Here is a 19182-nt window from a genome sequence, read left to right on the forward strand (position 1 = left end):
AGATCTAGAGGATACATTATAGTTAAGTGTATGAGAATTGAAAGATTGAGAAATTAAAAAGGTGTCTATTCTTGACCAGGTTTTATGTGTGGATGAGAAAAATGTGAATCTAGGCATAGAGTTATTATGTTGAAATGGTGTATAGGGGTCCATTAAATCAAAGGTATTTCGCAATTCTTCTAGGGCCATAGTAGTATATTGAGATTGTCTAGTTTATTTGATCGGTCTTTATCAGGACTAAGTAAAGCATTCCAATCCCCTCCTAAAATGTATAAATGATCTGAAAAATTAAGTAGGATATTGAAAATATCATAAATAAAAAATTGTTGACCTAAACAGGGGCTATATAAATTAACAAAGAGTAATGGCTTACTTAAAGTAGGATAATTACTGGTAAACAAAACCCATCTTCCATTAGGATCACTTTTAGTGGAGGTGATCTCACCTTGATAGAGTTTATTAACAATAACAGCTACTCCTCTAGAAGATGAATTATAACCTGCGGCAATTATTTGTTTCACCCAGTTCATCTTCCGTTCACTGTACCAAAGCTGGTTGATCAAATGTGTTTCTTGTAGAAATGTTATAGTAGATTTATTTTGAAATGTAAGATGCATAATAAGATTTCTTTTCTTTTTATCTGATAGTCCTTTAATGTTCCATGAATCTACTGTAAACATTTTTAAAATCTGAGTTTGTTATTAAAGTGTGTTATTAAAAGATAGCAGTATAATAGAAGGTATACGTTTAGACTTGTTAAGGTAGAAAATACTTTAAATAAGGTGACTTCTAAACTCCTTAACCCTATATAGGTGCCTAACCTCCCATCCCTCTGTAAGAATATGAATGTTATCATTAAACATTGTGAAAAATATTGAGTTTAGGGTAATGCGAGATAAGCGGGTAGCAGAGGGATGATAAAATTACCTAAGTTATTCTAAATATGAACAATCATTAGCCACAAACTGTGCAAGACAACTCCTATAAATTAATACCAGCTAAGTGGAATCGACAACTAAACTCTTATTTTAGTCATAGTAGCATCTCCTTAAATGTCTTGCTAAAAGTTTGAAAACAATACCATTAAAATAAATCTTAGTAACATCCATTGGGGTGACTCTAGTCCTGTTACAGGTATAGGTACTCCAGTAAAAACCTAACAGGAATATAGACAGGACTGGTAAAAGGGGTATAAGAATATGGAAATACTAAATTTTAATAAATAACTCTAGTATCACTCTGAATATAGGAGCCTTGCTTGCTGTTAGTATATACCTATCTCTATAAGTATATTATCCTGAAAAGAGTAGAGATCCCCACAATTCAAACTGGTTGTGTTGTAAATAAAGCTTAAGTGAAAATCTTTAGAAGGCATATTAAAATTCTTATAAGAGTAACATTGTAGAAAGGGGGGAGCCTTGTGTTAATTTAGAGTATGCTCATAGAATCTGTTGAGGTATCAAGGGTTAAAAGAAGAGTTTAGTTTACTATATATACTAATGTAAATGCAGACAGTTATTTTTGTTAGCAATTTATCAAATCAGCTATGAAGAATATTGGAAGAACATGTTGTTATAGCTGCTCACAAATTAATAGATCTAGACATAAAAACACCCGCTTCAGTATTTACATGTTTAGTAATAATCCACGTATCCTGTCAATTTGCTGTTTGAATTAAATTAACTAACATAGCTTGACTTATTATTGTCAAACAAAATAGATTTTATCTATTCCTGAGATTTAGTATTACAAAACAAAGTATACACTTTGATGCTAGAACCTGCAGAGGTTATGAGCTGTGTTATCATCAGCATAAGGGCTGAACTGTATTTTTGGCATGCCATAATTTGAAATGTTAGCTAATGGTCTTGACTACTACAATCAGTAATAATTCACATAAATGTAGAAAGATCAGTGATACCTAACTGAAAAAAATACAGTAGTACTTTACTGCATCATCTATGCATACAACCCTTACATCAAAAAACAAATATAAGTAGAAACATAAAATAATACATTGTATAATCCAAAAGTTTCATTTTTAAAGTAACTCTATTCTGCTTAAACATTTGAAGTAAGCTACATCCATATTTATTATTTCTTCATTACTCCTCTTTATACCTCACTTCAAACCACCCATGTATTTCCATGCATTTTGAATTATAACTGCTTTTGCCTTATTAATCTTGTCTGCATTCAGGTTTTCATTGATCCCATAAACAACATTAGCAGTGCCACTTTTATACTTAAATCCTACCAGCATTACACTTCATACCATTTTAATTCTAGCTCCGTACCTATTTTCCCTAAGGCAAACAAACATATAGCCTTTTACACTAGTTATTGACACGCACAAACTCAGCTGTTTTTGCTAAGTCCTGATACCCTTTGTAAGGGTTCAGCTTGCCACATTTTTCAAATAGACAGTTAGACATAGTTGTTTTTGTTTTAAGGTTATATCTTTTATAACAACTTGTAGTAAATTAATCTTAAAAATTAAACAGATACAGTACTGGGTGTGTATTGAGTGTGTATCTTGATTGCAGCAGTTCAGGTCTGATAAGAAAATAAGAAAAGAAAACACAGTACCATAATTTAAGTCTTGCTGCAGTTATTAGCTGTAGAGATCCTGATTTATTCAGACAAGTAAAGGTGTCACTTACAATTTCTTTTGATTTTCTTTGTAAGCTGGCATTTAAAAATAAAAAAATAAACTTGTTTAGTTGTTCAAATATATCAGATTGCAATTTCCCAGGCTGTGTATCTTATTCTGATCTCTTGCAACTCATTTCAGGTATTTGGCTGACCCCAGTAGGCCTTTGGGGCAGGAAATGAGTCAACAATGATGACTCAAAGGTTAGAGGGTGGAGTGCAGCAGTTTCTTGTACAGCTGAATAACATTCTGGGAAATGGAATGCTGAGATGGTAACGGATGATAAGCTTCTAAACCGGAGGTTTATTCTGCCAGAATTATGCTACTAAAAGGTATAAAACCGTGAAAATTTCTTAACTCACCTGTCGGTTGCATCAGAAATCGCTGAGTATCTTGATCCAAGCAGGATTCACTTTGAAAGTCTGTAAGAAAGTGGAATTGGCTTCTTCAGGGGTTTCAACAGTTATTTTGGTATCTTTATGGTAAAAAATCAGAGTGGCAGTGTATTTCATTTGGAAACAGATTTTATTTTCCAGTAGGTAGGAACAGTACTTGTTGAGTTTTTGACGTTTTAACTTAATTTCTAGTGGGAGATCCTGAGTAATAGTGACTTTATGACCTTTCAAAGAAATGTTCTTTTTAGCTTTGTAGGCCATAAGTATGATTTGAACATGTGCTGAATTAAGCAATCTGATGTAGATTTGCCTTGGGGTTTCTTGCTGTTGAGAGCGCCTGATGGATATGTGAGCTCTTTCAATTATTATATAGTTTAGAGAAACCTTATTATCAAGTAGTGTGCTTAAAACGTCTTTGACTATTGCAATGAGCTAGGCATTTTCAAAGGCTTCCGGAATACCTCATAAGATGATGTTATTTCATCGACTTCTAGCTTCTAGATCTCAGATTTTTTGATGTAATTCTTTAATGGTGTTGTCATTATCCTGTATATTTTGTTTAAGTTCTTTTATTTTGATTTCATTTTCCATTGATTTTGCTTTAGTTTACTCAAGCCTGAGCATAATTTGGTCTAGATTAGAGCCAAATGAGGCTAGTTTGTAAGAAAATCCTTGGATTTCAGTTTGCAGAAGTTGCAGACCCATTTTGAGGTCTTCGAGTGCAAGAGACTGATCTTGTTTTGATCTAGTGGCTAGCTTCATAGTTTCCTGCTGTAGCTTATTAGTTTTTTGTCTTTTAGAAGAGGTGTCTTTTTCTAGTGTAGTTATCAAGGACAATTTGGTTTTGGTAGTTAAAGTTTCCATTTGGTCTGTATGATTATCCATTCTAAGTACAGAAATAATTGTTTGAAGCAACAGATGTTTGTAGAACTTGCTGATATGAAGTCACACAGTTCCTTTTTGTCTATTGTTTCATTTGTTTAGGCCTCAGTGTCTGGAAGCATCCACACCATGAGGTTCAGGGCTCAGCATCCAGTAAGTATTATTTAAATGCAATAATACATTATTCCTATTGAAATATTAGCAAAGATGAATTCAATTTGCATTTTCTTTTCACCCTTCAAAGATTTGTGATATTTTCTTTGTATGATGCGCCGACAAATAGATAGATTGTAGTTGTGAGTTGAGGAGCTGCACAGCTAGTATGCTTACAGGCTGTCCACCATTTTGGAATCCAATAACACTACTGTTTTCACTTCTCATAAATGACATACACTATATTGAACATCAAGGGGAAGCATTCTAAGTATAGAAGTAATTGTTTGAAGCAACAGATTTTTGTAGAACTTGCTGATATGAAGTCACACAGTTCCTTTTCTTGATTGTTTCATTTGTTTAGGCCTCAGTGTCTGGAAGCATCCACACCATGAGGTTGAGGGCTCAGCATCCAGTAAGTAATATTTAAATTCAATAATAAATTATTCCTATTGAAATATTAGCAAAGATGGATTAAATTTGCATTTTCTTTTCACTCTTCAAAGATTTGTGATATTTTCTTTATATGATGCGCCGACAAATAGATAGATTGTACTTGTGAGTTGAGGAGCTGCACAGCTAGTATGCTTACAGGCTGTCCACCATTTTGGAATCCAATAACACTACTGTTTTAACTTCTCATAAATGACATACACTATACTGAACATCAAGGGGAAGCATGATGATTTTCTCATATAAGTAAATGTGTATAACAAGTCATGTAATTGCTTTAACTTGAACCTTGACCATACATAATACTTGAGCTGTTACCAAGGTAACTAATGTTTTATACATGACATCAAACTGAAAAAGTTGCTCAAGGGAAACAATAGAAGCCTGAACTAGGAATGTCACAGAATGTAACAATCACATTCTGAACAAATAGTATTACATTGACAATAATCACTCAGTTTAACCTTTGCTGATTATACAAAATAGAATGTTGCCATTTAAATCTAAAAACTTTCAGTATATGACATAAAATGGCAATTTATGAATATGGAAAGGGAACTTGTAATCATTAATCACAATAAGTGAATTTGTTGTTTTTAATCTATAATTTCACTCATTTTATAATAAGAAATGACAGATATGAAAATCCTTATGTGTAGGAAATGGGGGAAGAGGGATGCACTGATAATTAAAATGCACTAACTTTCATCAATGTTTACATAAAACAAACTTGATGCTCTAAGTAAGTTAGCAACAAAGTGATTACTTAAATGCTGGTAAACAATGAAATATAACTTCTGATATACCTGGGTAAAATACATTGTATTATAAACATTATGTATAAATATTATTACCATCTATTTATATTAGGTAATACGTTTTAGAAAACTTCATCAATAAGGATGAATATGTTAAATAACTGTGTGCTATAATCTTTTACTGAGGTTTTATATATGATACATCCTACTTTACTATGATTGAATTGCTTGTCATCTATCTGTCATGTAAATATTAATTGCTTATGCAATAAGTAGACATTTATATTGTATTAAAATTCTGTCTAATCTACAATAGTACTATATCTGTTCAAAATAATATAAATATTGCGTATTCCTATTACAAATATTCTCCATATGATAATTCAATTTATGGAGCTCAGATGTTCTGGATTGTCAAGGTTTGAGTGATAATCTGATGGACTTAGGTTTATCCATCAGATTAAGAATGATTTTCATTCCATGGCTAGTGCGGATCTTAGTTTTGTTAACATTTATTAATTTAAATTTATTTCACAAAAACATTTTTAGTATGCCTGACCAAAACATTACTTTATTGGTAAATACTCAAAGTATAAAACTGATAATTTCCTTTAATAGCTCAAACATATACTTTATAGTTATCAGAGGAAATGTTCAATAGTCACAATAAAACAAAAAAATACATAGTCTAAATAACAATGGCTTAAACAATCCTAGCAAGAGATCAAATCTACTGAAATATTTAAAACTGAACAAAGCACAAATTGCCTGCCTTCAAGAAAATCATTTCAAAACAAATGACAATTACAAATAGAATCCTAAGGAATATATGATATTGGCGCAATCCACTTATAAGACAAAGACAAAAGGGGTAACAATTTTATGGAAAACAAATGTGATTAACCCAGAAATTATTTATAAGTATGAAGATAAAGAAGGCCTTATGGCATTAGTAATAGTTAAATATAATAACAGAATATGGACCCTAGCCAATTTATACTGGTTCCCAGGCAATGGATCAGGAACTGTTAAAAACACTTGGATTTCATTTCCAATAATTATAAAGACAACTTAATATTAAGAGGAGATTTTAACTGTATATTTTATATTTCTGAAACTGAAAATAAAAGACTGCTGCATACACCTGCTGTATCAAAAGCTTTAAACAAGTGGGTAGAATCATTTCATCTTGTAGATACTTTCAAATTTAAAGAATATAAATCTTTGTTGTTTTCTCATCAATATCACAGATTTGGTACCCAAACTAGAATAGATAAAATATTTTATGACTTATACTCTAAAATCATTCATTTCTCAATCACTCCCTGCCCCTTTTCAGACCACAACTGATTGATACTAAAACTTATAAATGGGTATAAACCATTAATCTTTAACTCCAGAATTCCAGCATATATAACTAAAGTTAAAGAGTTCAAACCCTGGTAATTATCTAAATTACACTTCTTCTTAGATAATAATTACACCACAGAGATAAATAAAATAATGATATGGGACTCATTAAAAGCTTACATATATGCTGATACCATAACTTGGTATAAAAAAAGATCAGATAATGGGATTCTGAATTATTTTATTTTCTTGTCCCATTTAATTTGCAGATGTCCAGCATTTCCAGTAGGGCAGGATCTAAGACTGTTCTGTAGGCCAGGCATAGGTCACCTCTAAGCAGCCTGCATGATACTGACTACAATGACAGGTCTGTCAGTCTTTCCATGCATGTCATGTTTGGAGGCCCTGGATTCTCCCGGTCACAAACAGTAATACATAATCATATTTACTTTTCCATAGAGGAGCAAGCAGTGGGTTTGCGTGATGGTTGTCAAAGTATATGCACATATGAGATATACATGCTTGTGCATAACTAAGCAGTGCACAAATGTGAGCTGCATTGCTAAAGTCTGACACTTAGTGCTGAGCCTCTGGAACACACCTGCTGCTTAACTGACTCAGTGGCAGTAAATGATAATGCATTTTTACATTTCATTTTGGGCCCAGATGGTGCTGGTTTAAAATCCAGGTGTATCTAATACTTTCAAATACTTTTAAATAAGCATTGTTAAGGCAATGACATGAATTCTTTATAGCACGTGTGTGTTGGCATAGCACTGCAGGGTTAAGCAGCATTGGCAGAGGTAACCACAGCAGTTTCTTGCAGCTCACGGTTGCTGCTCATTGGTGAGTGATGCGCACCTCAGCATGGAGCCCAAAAAAAGTAAAGGAATCCATTGCCTTTTCTACTACTTATGTGTGTAGTATGTGATTCAATGTTTTGACCAGATTAAAGGTGTTAAAATGGGGTAGATAGGAAAGTGGTGAAATGGGGAGCAAGCAGGGGGAAAAACAAAGAGAAAGCAGGACAGGAATGTGTAGAGGGTAGGTAGGAAAGAACCACAGCTATCCTTTTCTTTAACAGTGTAAACTGAAAACATGTGCAAAATTTTAACTGAATCTGGATTGTCACCACCATAGAGATGGGTGGCCATAGCACAATCATGTTGTATAGCCAATTGGACAGAAACAAGTGTGTCAAGAAGACACATGTGCAAAATGGATAGCTATGTATAGGATGATTTTTTTTTTTTTTTTTTTTTTTTTGTGGGACAAGTGCCCATTTATTTTTTATTGGAGAGAGAGAGAGAGAGAGAGAGATGTTGCTGAAGGGACATAGGTATGTCTGGGTCAGGTAAGTTGGATAAGTGAGGAAGCAAGTGCAGACAGACAAGACAAACAAGACAAGAGACAGGGATGGTGATGGACACAAAAGGTTGGGGAAACCATGATTGGTGTGAGGGTGAAGACAGCATAGGCCCAAGGCCATTACACTTGGAGAAAGTGAAAATCGAGTCCTCACCTAATGGACTGTCATTACTGTCACCTTACTCCGCCAGTGGCTGGAGTGCTTGATGTCTCCTCCTCCTCCTATGAAACATGGAGGAGAGCAGTCTCTCCATGCAGCATAGGTGTGCACCAATAGTGTGGTGCACGATCCTATGCATCATCCCTGGCAACCACTGCAGGTGATGAAATCACCACCTCCACCACTGCTCCTAGAGGGTACCACTGGACCAGCCTCAGGCAGGACTACCTGAAAGCACAGGTAGTGCAAGGCAGCAGAGACAGTGCTGACAGGTTGGCTCCCAGACATGCTGCGCATCGGTGCTGGAGCAGGTGGAGCAGGAGCAGGCTTATCCACTGAAGCTGGCCTACCCTGCTGTGCTATGCTGTGGAGCATTTAGCGATCTGGCACACATGGATGGCATGGACACATTTTGATGACACATAATAAAAATTAAAAAAAAATTGAAAACATTTTATTTTTAAAAATAAAATAAATATAAAGAAAAAAGACAGAGAAGGGTTGGGGTTAGAGAAACAAAGAGATAAGATTAGCACCATCATATGTGACATACAATGCATTAATGCAATTATACAGCTCTATTAGCTTAAGTTTTACATTTAAGTATACCTCCTATCAGATACACACTATACTACAGATTGCTGCAAGTAAACCTTGAAATCTGCATATATTGCACATATGCATGTTCCAATTATACAGATTACAGTTTTTCAGCAGGCATTTGTGCCACTGATATAGAGATTTTAATTTAATATAAATATTTTTGAAGAAATAACAATATTGTATAGTTGTGAATTGTGGTATTTGAACCCACAACCTCTGACTAAAGTGTAATATGGGACTCATAATTGATTTGTGCTACAGACTGATACTTTCTTTTACAATTGGGATATGCATGCTTAATCTGATACAACTCTATAAAATACCAGAAAAGCTATCTTTAACTTTTTATGTTACAATAACACTTCTCTACTGCTGCATACGTACCATTTTCTTCCCACAGTCTCTCCACTCTAGCCCCATGAACCCAAACATTGAACTCCCAGTCTTTTGCAGCTAGGGAAAGAACAGAACAGAAGACCATTATGCATAACAGTCTTGCCTATATTCAGCTTTCTAAGTCTGACAGGTACCCTTTTTAGTTGAGACTTACACAGCTGTGGGATGTCTACAATCCTAAATTCCTCCAACCCACAGTCATGAGTATCCCTCTTCCTCCTCTGTAGGTCATTAAAATGATGCCTACATTGCTGTCCAGTGTGCATGATAACAGTTGCACTGGATATAGCCTAGGCTAAACTATTCCATGCCTCAGATTTGTACTGGGAGACAAAATCGTCCTCCTGCAGAATCCTTTGGCTGTGGTGCTGTTCTAGGAGTCCAGTGAATATCCTGGACTCCTGTAAATTCCATCTTTGTGCCCTTAACCTGGCACCTTCTTCACTAACACCAGCCATGTCTACCAGCAGACCTAGATAAATGGAGACTGATGCTTTCCCACTAATTCCAGTTATCACGTTTACTCGGAGTGCGCAAACCCGAGCAGTGTCTTTGTGTAAAGTTAAGTGGAGGGCTGCAGTGCCAAGCAATGAGGAGTGAAGTAATTGCAATGATTATACTTACAGAAATATAGTACATAGTTCAGTCATGCATCTGATAAAACAATAATAGTGTTTCATTCCTCATGCATATAATTAATATCAGCTCCACTATCTAAATTGTTATAAGTGAGAGTGAATATAATGGGAAGTGGAAAAACAGCAAAAGTGTATGTAATACCCTGTATTAGAACCCAGAAGCATGTGTATAGCAGTCCTACACTTACACCTGTTGCCACAAGAAAGTTGAAATAACAGTCACATATGCTTCAGTTCGTTGCTATAAACTGCATTGTCACAACACTAAAAACAGGTTGCACACCCTGTACAAGAACCCAACACCATCTGTGTTCAATCCCTACACCTGTTGCAATTGGACTGGTTACATAACATTCCCTAATTTACTAATCATTTCTAATGTCTATCTATTAACCACCATGCAACACCACTTAGTGGATTTGCATGGTGCCCAGTAGAATTAATTGAATGTATCCAGTTTCTATTTTTTGGCTGTCTGGGTCCTGTCTACTTCCTGGATGGTCCAGTTGTACAATTTGTGCACTGCTGCACTTTGCACAAACAAGATAAGCACAGCCAAACCTGCCATTCATTTTCTCCATTCCCATGACTGGGCTAAGTGCTGCATCACTCAAACACTGGCCCACAAAAAGAAAAATTAAAAATGAAGATAGAAAAGGGGAAAAAAGTCAAAAAATGGACATGTGGCTGAAATTAGGAAAATCAATGTATGATATACACACTAGAAAATGATGGTTCACATGAGATATGCTTACCCAGATCTGCATTCAAACTGTCACTTCAATGAACTTTCAGAACACAGGATGGGTTTCTTATCCCTCTTTTCCACACAAACAGCTTTGCAGCAAGGAAATTAAATTATTCTACACACAATCAACTGCAACATTATCTACAGTAATATGAAACCAGACAACTGTTATTTGTACATTTATTATATTTGGATGTAGTGCACTTAGTGATCACACAACCTGTTATAAATTTTGCTTGCAAATTTACAGCTTTGTTACCTCTCTGTGTTTGTTGGCCATTCTTCAGTTATCTGACCAGTAAACTGAGATATAGAGTGTACAAGACATTCTATATTATTGGCCTTAAAATGTGTGAGGATATTAACATTATCACAAGAATTTTTTTTTGAAGGTGGATTGAAGATTGCTGCAGTTAACAACACATTCTGATTGAATAACTTAGGTTGGAGTTATCAGCCAAATACTTGTTGAAAGTATAGTTAATGGACATATAAAGGGGTAAAAGTATTACCCACTGTGTTACTGTTAATTGACATGATGCTGCCCTTACTTTTTGCTTAACTTCTTCTGGGACCATCTGGCTTACAGAGGAAAATCTTATCTGAGGATGGTAAGCCAAACATTTTTATGTCAGCACTGCTGAGCAATTTAATGAACTATTTTAGCGCATGATGCTGGTGTCAGGTCTGTTGTCTGTATTGCTGTACTGTCTGTAATAGTGACACCACTGTTATTAGCATATATTGGACTATAGTAGTGTAGGTATTCATTTTTTTCTGTGTTTGTTGCTTTTTATCACAAGTGATCCTGATAGTGGAAGTGTGGGACCTCTATCACCTGATGTCAGTGTATCAGCAGACTCTGATGATGATGGTGGCCAAACAAAGGCACAGTCAGGGGCTACAGAGAATGAATCTGGCACTGAGGATGACATACAGCCATCCCATGCAATTCCATCGGACACAGGCAGTAGACCTATCCCTAACAATTCCAGTGAGCCCACTGACATTGGACAGATGGAGGGCAAAGCAATTGATTAGGGAAGTGTGGTTACTGCAGCTTCAGTGTCTGTTGTCATTGTCTCTAGCCATAGCCAAAGTGTTAATGAGGTGTCACATAAGAGGGTTGTTGGGGGTGCTCAGAGGAGTCCTGCAGTCCCTCCTCCACCTGATCTAGGTATCTCTTCCTGTGCCACTCAGTGTTTGTTTAGGGCCATCATTCATCAAATATGTCTTCCGCGAACAACAACTGATGAAAATCACTTCAGAGACGCGCTGACGTTTTCCCATGATTTGCAAACACTTGCCCATCAACCTAAACTTGCCCTTTTATCCAATGTTTTGCGATCTCAAAGTTGATATATACATAGTTGTGGGGGGGGTGGGAGGCACAGCCTCCCACATTGGGGAGTTGGAGTTGAATCCCCCCCCAATTGGATGGATTTGATCTAGTCCATTGTGTGCTCCAGGCAGTTGTTGGGCAAGTGCTTGCGAACTGTGGGAAAACTTCTGTAGTTTGTTGAAGTGATTGTCATCGGTTGTTGTTCACAGAAGCTGTAGTTGATGAATACGTCTTTCATGGACGTAACATAGACCCCATAATATCAGCATGCAATGAGACAATGTGGATTTCTAGTCAAAATTACTTGCAGAGATTTTAAATCATAATTATTTTGTCTTTAAAAAAGTAAGCACTTTCAGCAGTAAGAAGTGCAGTTATGGGAACAGCACTGGCCCCAGGTACACAATTGTCTCTACAAACTTTACATGTATAAAAATGTCAAACATTAATGGCATTTATTGGTGATGAGTTTTTATATGGAAATCTAATGTAGAAGAACTGAAGAAGTTGTCATTTTTCAATAAATCCCCTTTTTGAAATGTAATGACTATTGCAATACAGTAGCCCACAATGAAGGGTTAGGAGGGTGGCCTAATGGTTCAGGTGTTTGCCTTACAAACACAAGGTGCAGGGTTTGAGTCTCTCAAGGGATAGTTGGCTAGATTTCAAATGGCTTGTAAGGGCAATTAGCCTAGTACTAATCTATGAACCTAAGTCAGTAAAACATAAATGATCACTTTTATTATGATAAAATCCATATTTTGAGGATGAAAGCACTAAATAAGCATTTTTATTTCAGAATTATGATAAAATCCATATTTTGTGGATGAAAGAACTAAATAAACATTTTTATTTAAGAATTCTAAATTGGACATCTTTATTCAGTGTTTGTTTTTTCTTAATAACATTTTGAAACACAAATGAATGTATAGCATTTTGAAAGAGTGCTAATTATAGTGGATTTTAAGATGAGAAAATAAACTGTGTACTAAAATTAGTTATGAAAATGAAATGAACAATTCCATTTTAGATTATAATAGTATGTGCCCACAATATATTAAAAATAATATCATTAAGAGGCAGCACCAGAGTGATTAATGTAATACTTAATCATGAAGGGAGGCAGTCAGAAATATGGCGCAAGCAAAGTAAGTTTAATGTTAGAAGATATCTGAAAATGATAATATCAAAAGTGAAAAATAATTATTGTGAGCATCTATATTATAAACCTGAAAGCTCTAAACAGCAAACACATGTACATCGACACATAAAGAGTAATGTCAATAACAGCGAAACACGTATTCAGTGAAATTCAAAACACCAACAGCGCTGTGCAGGTATACTGAAATTAACTAAATAAAAGTAAAATAACACACTTTTGCAGGGGGGCTTGCCCCCCTGCGCCCCCCACACCCCTGCTACTTAAATATACTAAGATTGCACTACAGTGGAGAAAAGGACATATTCCCTTATCTGCAGGATCGTACTGCTGACTAAACAAATACGTTCAGTGTTTTCACTTTCGCTGAATACGTGTTTCGCTGTTATTGTAAATCACTCTTTATGTGTCAATGTACGTGTTTGCTGTTTAGAGCTTTCAGGTTTATAATATAGACCCTTATTGTGATAATAGCAATAAAAGTATTAGTGGGGAAATAGATGTAGCTCACGTATTAGACAACAAGGCTGCAGACTGGAGGATGGCAATAGCACTTGTATACAACACAAGTAGTTTAGCCATAAAAACATTGGCTTTAAACAACTGGAGCATATTTGCAATGGATCCCAACATTACAAATAAAATTTGTGAAAAAACAGAATTTATAAATAAGACGTCCAAGAACATTAACTCCTTACAGTGCATCATGAGTCATCTCAGAAGTGCATGGCTGATCCATTTGTGAATGTGCTGAGTTTATTCCATTTTAGTGACTTTTTCCTATTTTAAAATCAGCACAAAGTCAGCTTTATAGTAAGAAAAAAAAACTTTCTCTCTTTTGCAGCACATCTGCAGGGTGATTGTTTGGTTCATACAATTACTGTAAGAGCCAAATAATTGCTTCAATGCTTTCCATTAAAATCAATGAAAATTCTAACTCAGATGGGAGAATTTATGTTATTTATTAGCAAGCTCTATTCTAAAAATATGACAATAGGACATGGTGCAGTGTGTGCAAACTATGTTCTTTTACTATGGAGTGTAGGCAATTGCAATTGGTTACCCTCAGCAACCAAATGCAAGCTTTAGTTACATGGCCACAGACTACCAGAAAGTGCAGACATAAGGATATTCAGGGATTGTTTTATATTACAGGTATCTTTTTATTATTTCACTTTCAAGTAGACTGCGGTGGTGGTGCTGCGGTAGCATTGTCGCCTCTCAAGTAGACTGCGGTGGTGGTGCTGCGGTAGCATTGTCGCCTCACAGTAAGACATCGTCCTGTTCGATTCTCAGCTAGAGCATCTTCTGTGTGGAGACATGCATGAATGGGCATACCTTCATTGAAGGTTGTGCATCAGGGCTGGCAACTCGGCACGTAAACATCTACTGCCAGTCATTAGTGGACCAGAGTTCCGCTGTGGCGACTCCTAACTGGGAAAAGCCGAAAGACAAAACAACAGCAACTTTCAAGCAAGAAATCATATACAACTCTGGGCAGTGGTAATAGCAGACACTGCTCATAGCACAATAGATGTTTTTATTTTATTTATGTTTACCGTGATTAATATGTGGGTTAATGTAACACCAGCTTGGCATACATTACTGGGACTAGTTTTTACCACTTTTGGTGATTATAGGTGATCACCAGAAGTGGTTGTCTGTTTGGGAAGCAGTCAGTGGATGGAGGCAAATAGCAGTTAGGGTGATCACAATAAAGTGATTATTCCTGTGGCTTGGTTGGAGCTTGGGAAGGGATGAGGATAGAGTGCAGTGTCTGATGTAATCATTTGTGTTTGCTTTGTTTGTGTTTTTATACTTTACTGACAGGAAACCGCTGTGAGCAATGGCAACACCATACACTGCTCACATCACCATACATTTTTTTTTAATTTATGGCAAACAGCATGGGGCTACCATATAACAGCAAGTAGAAATGCATTACTGTTTTTCTTTTTACTTCACTATGCTGGCAGTCACACATAAGATGTGGTTGCTAAATGCAGTGGTTTGTTGTACCATATTTTGGCTTAGGCTTCTATAACAAGAGCTAATTCTAAGATTGCCAACTCTGATGATGAAAAAATATATACAGCTAGATATTTAGTACTAACAAAAATCATACCTCCTCCTACCAGTGCAGTCTGTTTATAGACATTCAAGCATGTTGCAATTATGCATATTTAATCCTTTACATTGCCATACTATTTACAGATAAGCCAGAAGCTGCAACGCATGAATTGTACTGGTCAAACTAAAGGTATTATCATAACAGAATTTTGAAGAGTTTTTAAGTCGTGAGTTTGTGACACTACTGGAAAGGTTTTCACTTACCTAAAATGGTTTATATGTTTATATAAATAAATATATATATATATATATATATATATATATATATATATATGTGTGTGTGTGTGTGTGTGTGTGTGTGTGTGTGTGTGCTCGTTTGTGTATCTTTTATTTTTAACACCTTTATTGAATTATCACTTAAGCATAGACATACATGCATTTGTTTAAAAAAAAAAAAAAACATATTTACATATTCCTGGTTGCAAACATTATATATCACATATATTCTTTTGTATATTTATCATCAATTCAACATTGCAGAAATTGATCTCCTACCTTCTGTTAAACCTCACTCCTCCTCCAAAATATTATTCTGCATATATTGTTCCCACAAGTTCTATATTTCTATGTAATTTACTACTACCCTTTTCTAAAGATCCCACTTCCAGTTCTTTTATCTTTGTTATAAGATTCAAAATATCAAATACAGTTGATATAGAATCTAATTTCCATTTTCTAGCAATTGTTTTTTGACATCCACCAGAATTAATCTTAACAACGCCTTAATATTTCTAGGCAATTCAAATCATGTATCCCAGCTCAAAAAATGTATTTACTTAGTTACAAGCATTTCCTCACATAATATTTCTGACTGAAAGCTATGTAGGGAATTTTTCAAGTATGCCAACGAATTACATTCCCAAAACATATGTTCCCAGTTACCTCTATCTTCCCCATCACACCTCCAACATTTTCCATCTACCTAAGGAAAAATTTTAAGAAATCTGCTTGGGGTATAAAAATACCTTTGGACACACTTTCAAGCAGAAGGCCTAAATCTTCTAGACTTTCTTGTATATTTCAGTGACCTGCATATGCACACCAATTGCTTCTTAGTGAAATGCTTATCCAGTTCCTCTTCCCAATGTTTTCTAACCTCCTCTGATTGATTCCTTCATTTATCAGGCAGTATTTTACATGCCCTACTAATTATTCCTTTTTAACAGCAACTTGGGCTCTAGATTCAATTACAAACTCTACCACAGCAGGTCTTTCATTTAAGATTCACCTATCCCTTTCTCTTTGCCTATACTCAAACATCAATCTCTGATAGGGAAAACAGTCTTTAGCCTGCAGTCCAAATGTCTTCTTATAGGTTCATAGGTTCATAGTTTAGTACTAAGCTAACTGCCCTTGTGAGCCATTTTAAGCCTAGCCAATTATCCCTTGTGAGACTCAAACCCTGCACCTTGTGTTTGTAGGGCAAACACCCAACCCCAAGGCTTCTTCCTATTCAATTACCTTTCCCTCTCTAAATATTTGCTTGAAATACCCTGGTTCCTCTGCCCATTTTCTACAATAAATCCTATCCTCTTCTTGCCTATTCTCTGTACTGTTAATTGCAGGCATCCTTACTGGCAAAATCTCTTCTCTCTATTCTTATGTTGGCTTAGTTGTAAGAATGATTTCTGCTGCTTTATGAATATAATATTCTATGTGGCAGTTGTTATTTTCCTTAAGGATCTACATTGAAAATCCCACTTTCTCCTTATTTCTTGAATTTCCTCCTGCTTCATCATCATCCCTTTCCTCTTTGCATTATACCTTTTTCCTTTGTTGAATATATTAGCCTTAACTGTGCAGCTCTAAAATATCCATTCAAATCAGTTAATCTAATCTACCTTGTTCTATTGGAAGGATTAGCTTATCCTATCTGTCCCTTGCCCTTTACCCCCTCCTAGATAAAATAATTCAACTTTTTATTAATTACTATCCATAGCTTTGCCTCTGGTTGATAAAAATATGCCTGACCTGTATATAAAACTAAAGGGACTAAAACATTTTCACTGCTTATGTCTTACTATCCATATCAATAAAAAATAGCTTCCAGTTTCTCAGTTTTTTGCTATCTTTTATTTAGTATCTTCCCACATGTTCTAAGCTGCCATAACAGAATCCTTTTTAATACATACTCCTAAATATTTTATTTTGTTGTGCCCCCAAAAATATTAATATTGCTGGGCCAATTCATGTGTGGGTACATATTTTAAACCTATAGCCTTCACTTTATCTGCATTAATTTTGTATCCTAAAAAGACTTTAAACTGTCTCAAGATGTTCCTCCACACTGAGATGTCCTTTCATTGTTTTATCAGGTACTAAATAATATCATCTGCAAATAAAGGCAGCTTTTCTTGATTACTATACCAATTATATTCTTGAAATTTCTGATTCCCTTATTTTTTTGCCAATTGCTCTAAATATAAAGCAAATAAAAAAAGGAAAAGAGGATACCCCTGCCTGGTTCCTCTGTTCAGACACAACTTATCAGAAAGGAACCCTCCCACTTTAATTTTTTCCTCCAGTTCATATATCCTCATAATTAACTTCATTATTGTATCAGGGAATGCAAATGTTTATTTTGCCCTACTCATACAATCCCAACTTATTCTGTGAAATGTTTTCTCTGCAGCAAAACCCACCAATAACAATGGTATTTTCTTATAATCTGCTTCCCTCTGGATCATTATTGTTCTATTAATGTTGTCAAATATTTGCCTATCCTGCACAAAACCGCAATAATACATATCTATCAATTTTGGCAACATCATTGCCATTCTTTTAGCCATTATAGACATAAACACTTTATAATCATGGTCTAAAATTGAACTGGGCCTCTATTAATTTGTGTCTGATGTGTCTTTAACATCTTTAGGTATTACAGCCCCACAGCTTTCTTCCAGATTGCTGACATCCTACCCCCTTTTTAAAATACTGTTAAACAAAACCTTCCACATCTTTATCACTTTCTTTCCTACAAGCTTCCAAACTTCCACAGGAATACCATCTATTAGTGGAGACTTTCCTACAGATTCATTGTATGTCACCATTTTTATATTATCTCCACCTGGCTTAACTATTACTTGTTGAGCTTCACCTACCTCTAATCTTGGCATACTTAAGTCTTCCATAAATATTTTCATTTGCAGTTTTTCTTGATTTCCACATTTCTCTGCTTTATACAAATTTTCTTAAAATTTTTTAACTATCTCTAATACCTCTTCAGGATCACTGGTTATTTTTCTTGTTATAGGGTCTGAAGTTTGGCAACACTGCTTTCTAATTTCTGTTATCTAAGTAGTGCTAAAAGCTATTGTGCTCTGGTATTATAAAAAAAGAATTGCTTAACAGCAATCTTTCTAAACACATGCATATTTATCCATACACTCCCTTATTTACTCTTTATCACTCTTCAGTTGTACCTCTACTTGTGTGATTCCCTTATTCCACAATACTTTAATCTTGTTAACCCCTCTGAATAATTCATGTTACTTCTTAACCATATCTCATTTCTTTTATTACTGCCCTATTCTTAAACTCCACTTTAATATGATCCCACTCACTAGCTATAACTTCTGAAGAAATTTCTATCTTCCGTAATACCTCTTGAATAATTTCCACTACTCATTCCTTAAATTCTTCTCTTTTTAACAGGCACCAGTTTCTCATTTGTTCTTCATTACCCTGCTTTTTTGGCTTAGTTGTTATTGGTGCATGATCTGAAATAGTTATTGGAAGTGTATTGAAGCTTTCAATTAAATGCACATGTTCTTGTGAAATATAATTTCTGTCTAGTCTAGCCAGTTATTGCACCTTACAGAATAATATGTAAATTCACTCTGAGTTCCTACTACTAAATTTACTTTTCTATACCAAATATTTTCACAAATCTCTTCATAAATATACCCACTTTTGTTATATTTTTCCTTCTAGATCCTCCAGACACATTTTCACTGTTGAAAATTAAATTTCAGTTCCTATCTACAAGTAATAA

General features: G+C 35.2%; 1 long non-coding RNA gene across 1 annotated transcript in view; it reads left to right on the forward strand.

The window, feature by feature from the left end:
* Nucleotides 1–2890: 2890 nt before the first annotated feature.
* Nucleotides 2891–19182, forward strand: part of LOC122794030 — a 190424-nt gene continuing 174132 nt past the window's right edge. Inside the window, exons 1-3 of the long non-coding RNA XR_006363608.1 lie at nucleotides 2891–2985; nucleotides 4033–4083; nucleotides 4448–4498. This is a non-coding gene — a long non-coding RNA (uncharacterized LOC122794030). The remainder of the gene's footprint in view (nucleotides 2986–4032; nucleotides 4084–4447; nucleotides 4499–19182) is intronic.

The sequence above is a fragment of the Protopterus annectens genome, chromosome 2.part1 (genome assembly GCF_019279795.1).
Source record: "Protopterus annectens isolate FY-2018-M chromosome 2.part1, PAN1.0, whole genome shotgun sequence".
NCBI classification, from domain to species: Eukaryota; Metazoa; Chordata; order Ceratodontiformes; family Protopteridae; genus Protopterus; species Protopterus annectens.